A 9,596-nucleotide genomic window follows, 5' to 3' on the forward strand; every position below is an offset into this window, starting at 1 on the left:
TGGAAAACAGCATGGCAGTTCCTCAAAAAATTAAAAATAGAATTATCCTATGTGCCCAGAACCCTACTTATAGGTATAGATCCAAAGAAATGAAATCACCATCTCAAAGAGACATCTGCATCCCTGCATTTATGGCAGCATTATGCACAAGAGCGGAGGCACAAAAACTAAGTTTCCTACAGCGGATGAATGGACAAAGAAAATGTGGTGTATAAATACAATGGAATATTATTCAGCCATGAAAAGGAAACCCTGCCATCTGTGATGCTATAGATGGCCCTGGAGGACATCTTGTAAGTGAAATAAGTCAGAGAGAGGCCAACACCTTATGATCTCACTTACGTGTGCAGTTTTAAGGAGTCAGACTCAGAACCAGAGAGAAGCGTGCTTGCCAGGGGCCAAAGGGTCAGGGAAAGGCAAAATGTTAGTCAATGGCACAAACTTTCTGTTATAAGATGAGCATGTTTTGAGACTCCAACGTGCAGTGTGGTGTCTGTAGTTAACAATCCTGTCTTGTATACTTGAAATTTGCTAAGACGGTAGATCTTAAATGTTCTCACCACAAAACAAAAAGAGGTGAGGTGAGCGATGTGTTGACGGATTTTATTATGGTGATCGTTGCACAACATATATGTACTTTAAATCATTATGTTGTATACCTTAGGCTCATATAGTTTTATTTGTCAGTTGTACCTCAATAAAGCTGGGGAAAGGGGAAGGTTAAAATGAGGGCGCGTGGGTCGGCCCTAATCTAATAGGATTGTTGTCCTTACAAAAAGAGGAGATTGAGACACAGACGAGGACCATGTGACCATGTGAGGACACAGGATTAGGAGAGAGGCCTGAGAAGAAACCAGCTCGGCCAAACCTTGATCTTGGACTTGCCAGCCTCCAGAACCATGAGATAATAAATTTCAGGTGTTTCAGCCCCCAGTCTATGGTATTGTTACGGCAGCCCTAGTAAGCTAATCCAGGGTACATTTTACTGTATATAAATTATAGCTCTATAAAATAAAACTAAAGGAAAATAAGAAGGCGAGCAAGTTTGGGTCATAACTGGATTGTACCGTCACCCTCCAAGGCTCGCGCATCCTTGCACTCAGCTCTGTTCCTAGTCAGCCGACATAAATGCTAACTTAAAGTCCAGGCTGCTACCTGAAGTATTAAGTGATCATCCAGGCACTCCCTTCCCTTCTCCAAGAGATTCTGGAATTTTTTAAAAGCCTCTCCAATGGAGACAGAAAGTAGGGTGGTGGTTGCCAGGGGCTGGCAGAGAGGGGGAACAGGGAGTTAGTGTCTAGCCGGCGCAGAGTTTCAGTTTGGCAAGACGAAAAGAATTATGGAGACGGATGGTGGTGATGGCTGCAAACAACATGATGAATGTGTTTAATACCACTGAACTGCACACTTAAAAATGGTTAAGATGGCACAGTTTGTGTTAGGTGTACTTTATCGTGATTTTCAATATTGAAGAAAAAAAAAAGCATCTCCAGTCCAGAGTAATACTTACTATGTGCCAGACAAAATGTGCAATAATGGTCAAGTGACACAGGGGTTGCAAACCTCGTAAGGCAGTTGTTTTTCTTTTTATTTCTTTTTTTCAAAGATATTTATTCATTCATTCGAGAGAGAGAGAGAGAGAGCACACACGTGCATGAGTGAGGGGGGGTAGGGGAGAAGGGAGAGAGAATCTCAAGCAGATTCTACATGGAGCTCCGAGCCAGACTCGGGGCTCCAGCCCAGGACCCTGAGATCATGACCTGAGCCGAAATCAAGAGTCAGCTGTTTAACCAGCTGAGCCACCCAGGCGCCTCGAAGCTGTTATTTTCATCTTTATTTTACAGGTTCAGAGAGAGGACATGACTTGCCCAAAGTCACTCAGTGAGTTGGTGGCCAGTTCAACGTTCCAATGAAAGGCATTGTTCACACAGGGGCGGGTCATGTTTCCATGGGCTCGCTGGGCCCCGGGACAAGGGCCCAAATCCTTTCAGGGGAGTCAAGTTCCTCCATACCTGTCCTTGTCAGGCTCTGAGAGGCTTAAGACAGGTGTTACCTTTCAGGGCTGTGGGGCCCCTGCACCGGCCAGCAGGCTGCACGCAGACGCTGCCACCAAGGAGGCAGGGCAGATGGCCTGGAAGGTGGGCTGGGCCGTCCCACCCCACTGGACGGCAAGCTGCCTAGTGACCCGAAGCCCAGGAGGTGCACCCTGGTTGACAGGGGCGGGGGTCACATCCCTGTGACCCCGGAGATGTGGCTGTGCTGGACAAGGCTGTTGCGGTGTGATCAGGGTGCCTGCCGCCGGCTGGCTGTGACCTTGGGCGTTCCTCTCTGACCTCCTTTTCCTTATTTCATTTCACGCCTTCTGGACAGCTGGCTCTGCCCCTGGCAGGTTGGGGGCCCCCTGGCTCCCACTGAGCTCTCCTCTCAGCTGCACGTGGACCTTCCTCCTCCCCGCAGACTGCGAGCGCCGAGCGCCGTGGGGCAGAGCCGGCACCTGCCTCCCCGTGGAGCCCCCGCTCCCCACGTCACAGGGAGGCTGCACAGCGAGGGGCGTAAACACAGGAGCCAGAGGCACCTTCCAGCTCTCCCACCACAGCTCTCTGAGCCTCAGCTTTCACTTCTGCCAAATGGGGCTTCCGAGGACCATCCTGCCTCTCTGACCGCAGGTGACATGAACAGCTGGATCGGTTAGAGGAGCCCAGGCGAGCCTCCTGGAGGCGTGTGGCTCAGGCCACAGCCACACTGCCAGACCTAAGCAATGTCATCTTCCAGCAGCCGGCCCCAAGGTGTCTGCAGCTGCCGAGTGAGCCCAAACAAAACCGCGGCAGGGCCCAGCTGCACCCAGATCAGATGGCAGAGCTAATGAAGTGGTTGCTATTTTCAGCCTCTGAGTTTGGGGATGGTTTTGATGCATCCATAGATCATTGAGACAAACTTCTCAGTGTCTGGTGTCCGAAAAGGAAAAGACAGGCGATGTGGTACGATGTGACATAGCAGAGGACTGTAAGGTGTCCTGTCCTGGGGAGCATCGTGGGAAGAAAAGGCTTAAAGGGGGAATTCCCAGGCTCTGGTTTGCTGACCTCTGTGGCCCCCTGAGGAGGTATCAGGGGTTTGCACCCTCCTCTGCATTCTGGACCCTGGAGAGAAGCCTAGCCTCTCACATCACTATTTCCAAAGCACTGCACTCCCCTCAAAGGCTGCAGCCCACCTCTTTATCTAGCACCCGGCACACGTCCAGGCACATGGTAGGTGCTTTAGAAATAGTCAAATGATAGAGGATGCGTGGGTCCTGTTCTCTGAGCCACTGTGGGAACACTAGACTTCCACTGCCTTGTGATTCCGGGTGTGCCCACCCCCAGGATGCGTGGAGTGTTTGCCTCCCTCCTTAGACTGACTCGGGCATCTGTTCTGTCCCCCTCCGGGTGAGGCAGCACATGAGTCTCCCCTTGGGACAAATGGGGGTGTGTGCCCCCCCTCGTGGAATGGATAAGTGTAACCTGCCTTCCCCCTTAGATTCTCTGGAATATCCACCTACGCCCTTACACCGGGTAGGAGTAGCTCCCCTCCCCTTTGGGACTAGGGGTTCCTTAAGAGCAGGGTGCCCACTTCACCCAGCACAGAACACGGCCCTGGGGCTCTGCTGTGTAGGTCACTTGCTGATCTGTCAGTGTCCTTGAGCCTGGAGTCCGCGAGTGATGGTCAGAAAGAGGGACAGACACACAGCCTTCCTCCCCAGCAGGCCTCGTGCCCCCATTTCAAAGAACATGAATCTGAGACCCAGAAGGGATGAAGGATGTGCTCGCATTCATGACAGGCAGCATGTGGTGGGGTCAGGACTCAAACTCAGGTCTCCCTGGCTGCAGCCCCAGTGTTCCTGAGAAGCGCCCCCACTGCCACTGTGCAGGAGGGTCTTGGAAGCCCGTGCTATTTGCAGGGGGCCTGGATGAGGCTCCTAAGTCAGTCTTGACACATGCCTGGAGAGGGTCTCTCTGAGAGGGCTGTGCACCTGGTCAGGGCTTCCGAGGACCACCTGTGGAGGGCTACAGGAAAGCCTCCAGGCCCACAGGCACTCTCAGGCCCTGCAAAGAGCACTGGACCAGGAGTCCCATGCAGCCAGAAGCCAGACCCGATTCTACAGCTAACCGGCCCCTCTGCCTCCATCTCCTCATCCGTACAATGGGGACAGGTGGTACCCACCCAAGAGCATGGTGCTGAGTGCCTGGCCCACTGTAAATGTGAGTTCCCCTGCCTCATGGAGCCCCATCCCATCTTGGACTCCCTCCTTCCTCATTCACACAGGCTCCCTCCGTTTCCTGGGTCAAATGCCAGCCACAGATTTCTTCCTCCTTTTGACTTAACCAAGGCAAGTTGGGGTTGGCCACAAAATAGAACAAAATACCTGCAAGGAAAAAAACAAAACTCAGAACAAACAGGATGCCTCTGGGTGACATGTGAGGTGGGGGTCACTTGGGCAGCCGTGACCATGTAGGGGCTGCTCACCCCCACTGCAACCATCAGGGATTCGAGAGGGCTGGGGGCCAGCCCAGGGTCCTGGAGCTGCCAGCCCTGCCATTTATCCAGACTCCACTTTTCAGTCACTACAAGACCTTGGGAAAGTTGTGTCGCTTCTCTGTGCCTCAATTTCCCGATTGGGAATTGGGAATGGGCAGAGAAGTAACAGTACTTGTCTGTCCTTTTGCCTGTCAAATATTCTTTTCTGGGTTTTTAAAAAGATTTTATTTTATTTTATTTATTCATGAGAGACACAGAGAAAGGCAGAGACACAGGCAGAGGGAGAAGCAGGCTCCACGCAGGGAGCCCAATGTGGGACTCAATCCCAGGACCCCGGGGTCACACCCTGAGCCACCCAGGCACTGCTGATTTATTTGTTTTAAACTGGAAGTTTGTGTTTCTTAATCCCCTTCACCTATTTCACCCACCCGCCCCCACCCCCAGCAACCACTGGTTTGTTCTCTGTATTTATGAGTCTATTTCTGTTTTCTTGTTTGTTTTGTTTTCTAGATTCCACATATAAATGAAATTTTATGGCATTTGTCTTTCTCTGATTTATTTCACTCAGCATTATACCATCTAGGTCTACCCATGTTGTCGCAAATGGCAAAAGTTCATTCTTTCTTATGGCTGAGTAATATTCCACTTAAACGTGCGTGCGTGTGTGTGTGTGTGTGTGTGTGTGTGTGTGTGTAGGCTGCTTCCATATCTTGGCTATTGTAAATGATGCTGCAATGAACACTGAAGTGTGTATGTCTTTTTGAATTAGAGTTTTCATTTTCTTTGGGTAAAGACCCAGTAATGGAATTACTGGATTGTGTAGATATTTCTATTTTTAAAATTTGAGGAACCTCCTACTATTTTCCACGGTAACTGTACCAAGTTACCTTCCCACCACAGTGCATAAGGGTTCCTTTTTCTTACATCCCACCAACGCTTATTTCTTATCCTTTTGATACCAGCCATTCTGACTGGTATGTAGGTAAGTTCTCGCCTGCCATCTCCTTTGCTCTGCACAACCACCCAGGAGGTAGAGCCTGCCTGACTCTAAGACTCATTCCTAGTGCCATAGGAACTCGCAAGAGAAGTGGTGGTGACAGAAAGAGGGACGGGGGTAATTTGTCTCTAGAGACACCCACTAAGAAGCCCTCCACCCCGTCTCCAAACAGAATGTGGGCTCTATCGCACATCTGGTATGTGCCTGTTGAATGCATGGTGGAACAGATGAATGTAAGGCTTGTTGGTAGTGCTCTGCAAGAGTTTCCTGAGCAGATGGATGGGTGAATAGATGGGTGGATGGATGGGTGGATGGATGATTTGCAAGAGGGTACATTGTAGGCTCTTGGCCTCTGCCCTTGGACAGGAGGTCTGGGGCAGTCTGCTTCCATGCCCCTAACACCATGTGTTCTCTTTTCCCCTTCTTATTCCTCCAGGAGAGCCACCTGCCCAGCTCCATTTCTCCTTTGGAAGTAATTGTTTCTGCTTCCCTCTGTCTCTTGTCACCCAAAGCTAGCTCCATGATTCATCCCTTCAAGGACATCTCTTGACCGAGGAATGAGCACTGATGGGCTAACTCGGTTCCTTTCTATGGGGGCAGGTTTACATTTTAAAGGGCATAGTCTTGAGACAATCGAATCTAAGGACCCGGTGTGTGGTCTGGTGGCATCCAGGTTTGGGGCTCAGCTTGGGGCTGGACTCAGAACTCAGTGTGTCACCAGGACAAGGGCTCAGCTTGGAGACAGGACAATGGGTCATCCAAAGATGAAGTTAGTGCTCAGTCTATGACCAGGAGCAGGGCTCAGTCTTTGACCAGAGTCAGGGGTCAGTTTAGGAGCTGGGATTAGAGGTCATCTAGGGATCAGGATCAGAGCTGAAGACTCCGTCTATAACTTGGGTTAGGATTCAGCTGGATGAATTTGGGATCGGACAAGGATGAAGATAAGTTTGAGTATATAGTCATGATCAGGGCTTAGTTTTTTCCATGAACCAGGATTAAGGATTAGTCTACAGTTAGCATCAGAGCTCTCTGTAAGACCAAGACCAGGCCTAATTCTTTGGCCAAAACTAGGGCTCAGTCTGTGACTTGTAGCCCAGTTCTGTCTATGACCAGAGTTAGGCCCAGGTTATGATCAGTTGTCGTGATCACTGTCTGAGGCTGTGTTTATAACCAGGCTATGATTGGGGTGACAAGTCTGAGACAGTGATCACGACTCAGCCTATATCTGTGTTTAGAAGCTCCTCCACGGGTTTCTAATGACATCAAAGAATGAATCCTGCTTCCAGAACAACTTAGCTCTCTCCCAAAATTTGGACCCCTCTGGAGCCAACGGAATTTTTCTTTTGTTCTCTGAAAACCTAGCTGCTAGCTAGTGGGCACCGTCCCGTACTCCCCACGCCACCAGGGGAGCTGCCTCAATGCGTCCGCCAAGACCCTGTCTCCCCCATCCCTGCCAGGGAGCCTCCCGGCTCCAGGGTTATTAAGGGAGGAATCTGTGGGAAGAAGAGGGTAAACAAAATCCGTCACGCGGGGCTGGGGCAGGCGCCCATTCCTCCTGTGGCTCCACAAGCTGACTCCGAAGGAAACCAGCAGCTCTGAGCCAGTGATGTTGACAGGATACTTAATGAAATCCAGAGGGAGGGGCCCTGGCAGGGCCCACCTGGAAGGAGGCCCGAGATGGTAATTAAATTAATTTTGGTATATGTCCCAACAAGCGCAAAAGCAAGAGCTGGGGCCAGGGTCCATTCGCCCAAGGCTCCAGGAGTGTCATAATTACAGGGAAAAATAAGTTTCAGAACTTACGTAACCCCACTGCTTGGGCCCCAAGGGTTAGGCCCAAATTGTTTTTCTTTTCCAGGAAATGCACATACTGCAAAGCTGCACCTGCACACCAGAGTCACCTCCGTGGGTCATGGGACATGAAAGAGCACAGAACATTATTCCCATTTCTCAGATGAGGCAAAATGAGGCTGGGGGAGCAAAAGAGTCTTTTCAGAGTTCTGTGATCGTCCTAGGACTACCATCAAGCTCCAGAACCCAATTATGCTGCCCCAGAAACCTCTCTACTGTGGAACTATGGGCAACTAGGGGTGGGAGAGGTTCACTCTACCAGAGATTGAGGAGGGGAAGGCGCTGGAAGGCCTCCTTTAAGAATGAGTTGGGGCTGGCCAGGCCGAGAAGAGGAACAGCATACCAGGCAGAGGAAACGGCACATTCAAAGGCACAGTGGCTAGAAAGAGCACGGCGTGATGGGAGGAAGGGGTCATCCCATCAGGCTGAGTGCCGGCTCACAGGCAGGGTTGGATGAGGACGCTGACGTGCGGTGGCAAAGAGCCCCATACACAGCCACAGAAAGGTCTCCCACCACTTATTTAATTTAATTAATTAATTAAATTATTATCTTATTTAATTTCACCCCATGCCCCATGAGCTAGATGCTTCCACCATTCCCATCTGACAGATGGGTAAACTGAGGTTCAAGTGATTTGAGACATCTGTCCAAAGCAACACAGCCAGAAAGTGGTGCAACTGGGATTTGACCCACATCCATTGGGCTCAATACTGCTTCCCTAAACACATTTATTTCCTGCTTCCACACCCCCACCCCCACCCCAAGGCACTTTCCCCGCTTCCTAGTTCAGCTCAACCTGGGTGCCAAGGCATGAAGGTGCCCCTGGCCGGGGTGGAATGCCATCAGGATCTCCAGGAAAAGAGGACGGGCAATGGGACCACCAGCCCAGGAGCAGGGTAGTAGCAGGGAGCTGGTTCCTGACCCCAAGTGTCTGCAAGGCTGTCTGAGGAAGCAGAGGAGTCCCGGGGACCCGAGACCCATGGCGCAAGGGAGGGAGGAGTTCCTGAGAAGCCGGGGCCAGCTCAACTATGGGCTTCTTGGGCAGGAAGTAAGCATCCCATCCAGGAAGACACATAGGTGGGCACGGACGGGGAAGCAGGAGAAGCCACTTCTGGGTTGGTCGCTGTGGGATCTGCACATCAAGTTCTCAGGACCCCTGGAAAAAGCCATCCCTGGTGGTTGGCAAGTGTGGGATGTCATCAAATGAAGCTCTTAGAAGAGGCAGGGCCTACCCAAGGGGTCTATTTGCTTTCAGAGGGTTTCCCTCTTCAGAGGTTCAGATGTTTCCAACACCTTGAAAACAGCATCTGAATAGAACCTGTCAAAAAAGCCCTTAGCTCGTGGAGAGCTCTCTGTGGGGATCTGTCTCCTCCCTGAGCTGGAGGCACTAGACTCGGTGGCACAGAGAAGGACAGCGACTGACAGGGCATCACACAGCCCTACCCAGGTGGGCCTCCTGGGGAGGGCATGTGACCAGGCTCGGCTGTCCAGGCGAGGCCCTCTCCTTTGGGTCAGAGGGTCCTTGACTTTGCCCTTAATCAGGAATGAGAGTGTTTGCTTTCAGCTGAATATTTCCCCAACCGCAGACAAGACGGGACTGCAAATTCCAGATTCCTGGCAGCTTGGGAAACTGGGCTGTGGGTCGTGCCTGGTCACTTCTCCTCCTGGTGGCCTACTGCCCACCCCGGCCGGTACCCGGCTTGGGCCAGGCCCTCACTTTACTTTCCTCCCTGATTTCCGGGATGTCATACTCCCACCTGCGCAACCTGCCCCCCGCTGACCCCCGCCCAAGGGTGTTTCCAGGGTAGGCTTCCAGCCTTGGCACTCCCTGCTCACCTTCTATGGCTCTCTGAGGCTGCAAGATAAAACACAAGGCCTGAGTGCTCTGGGCCCTCAGCAAACCAGCCCATGCCTGCCTTGTCTCATCACCCCCCCTCACTGGCTGGGAACCCCCCCCACCTTAGCCACAGAGCTCACGTGCTTTCTCCAAAGAGGCTGCACCTTTGTTGTGCCTCTGGGCTGCAGCACGTGCTGTTCCCTTGCCCAAGATGCTTATCCTCACTGTGTCTGGTGAAACACCAATGACTCAAGTTAGTGTCTATGAAGATGAGATCTGAGGGAGGGGAATAGAGGAATCGGGAAGGACGGGGAAAGGAGAGGCAGTAGGATCCTGCCAGCACCTTTTACCACAAAGAGGGTTCTCACCCAAGCTGGCAGCCAGACCCCCGGGCCTTG

General features: G+C 51.6%; 1 long non-coding RNA gene across 1 annotated transcript; it reads right to left on the reverse strand.

The window, feature by feature from the left end:
* Positions 1-1,545: 1,545 nt before the first annotated feature.
* On the reverse strand, positions 1,546-9,174 carry LOC112661022 (uncharacterized). Its single transcript, XR_007404184.1, has 3 exons — positions 7,313-9,174; positions 4,198-4,399; positions 1,546-3,018 (listed from the first exon to the last, which is right to left on the reverse strand). It is a non-coding gene; the product is annotated as an uncharacterized LOC112661022 (long non-coding RNA).
* Positions 9,175-9,596: the final 422 nt, after the last annotated feature.

This window comes from Canis lupus, chromosome 20 (genome assembly GCF_003254725.2).
Source record: "Canis lupus dingo isolate Sandy chromosome 20, ASM325472v2, whole genome shotgun sequence".
Taxonomy (NCBI): domain Eukaryota; kingdom Metazoa; phylum Chordata; class Mammalia; order Carnivora; family Canidae; genus Canis; species Canis lupus.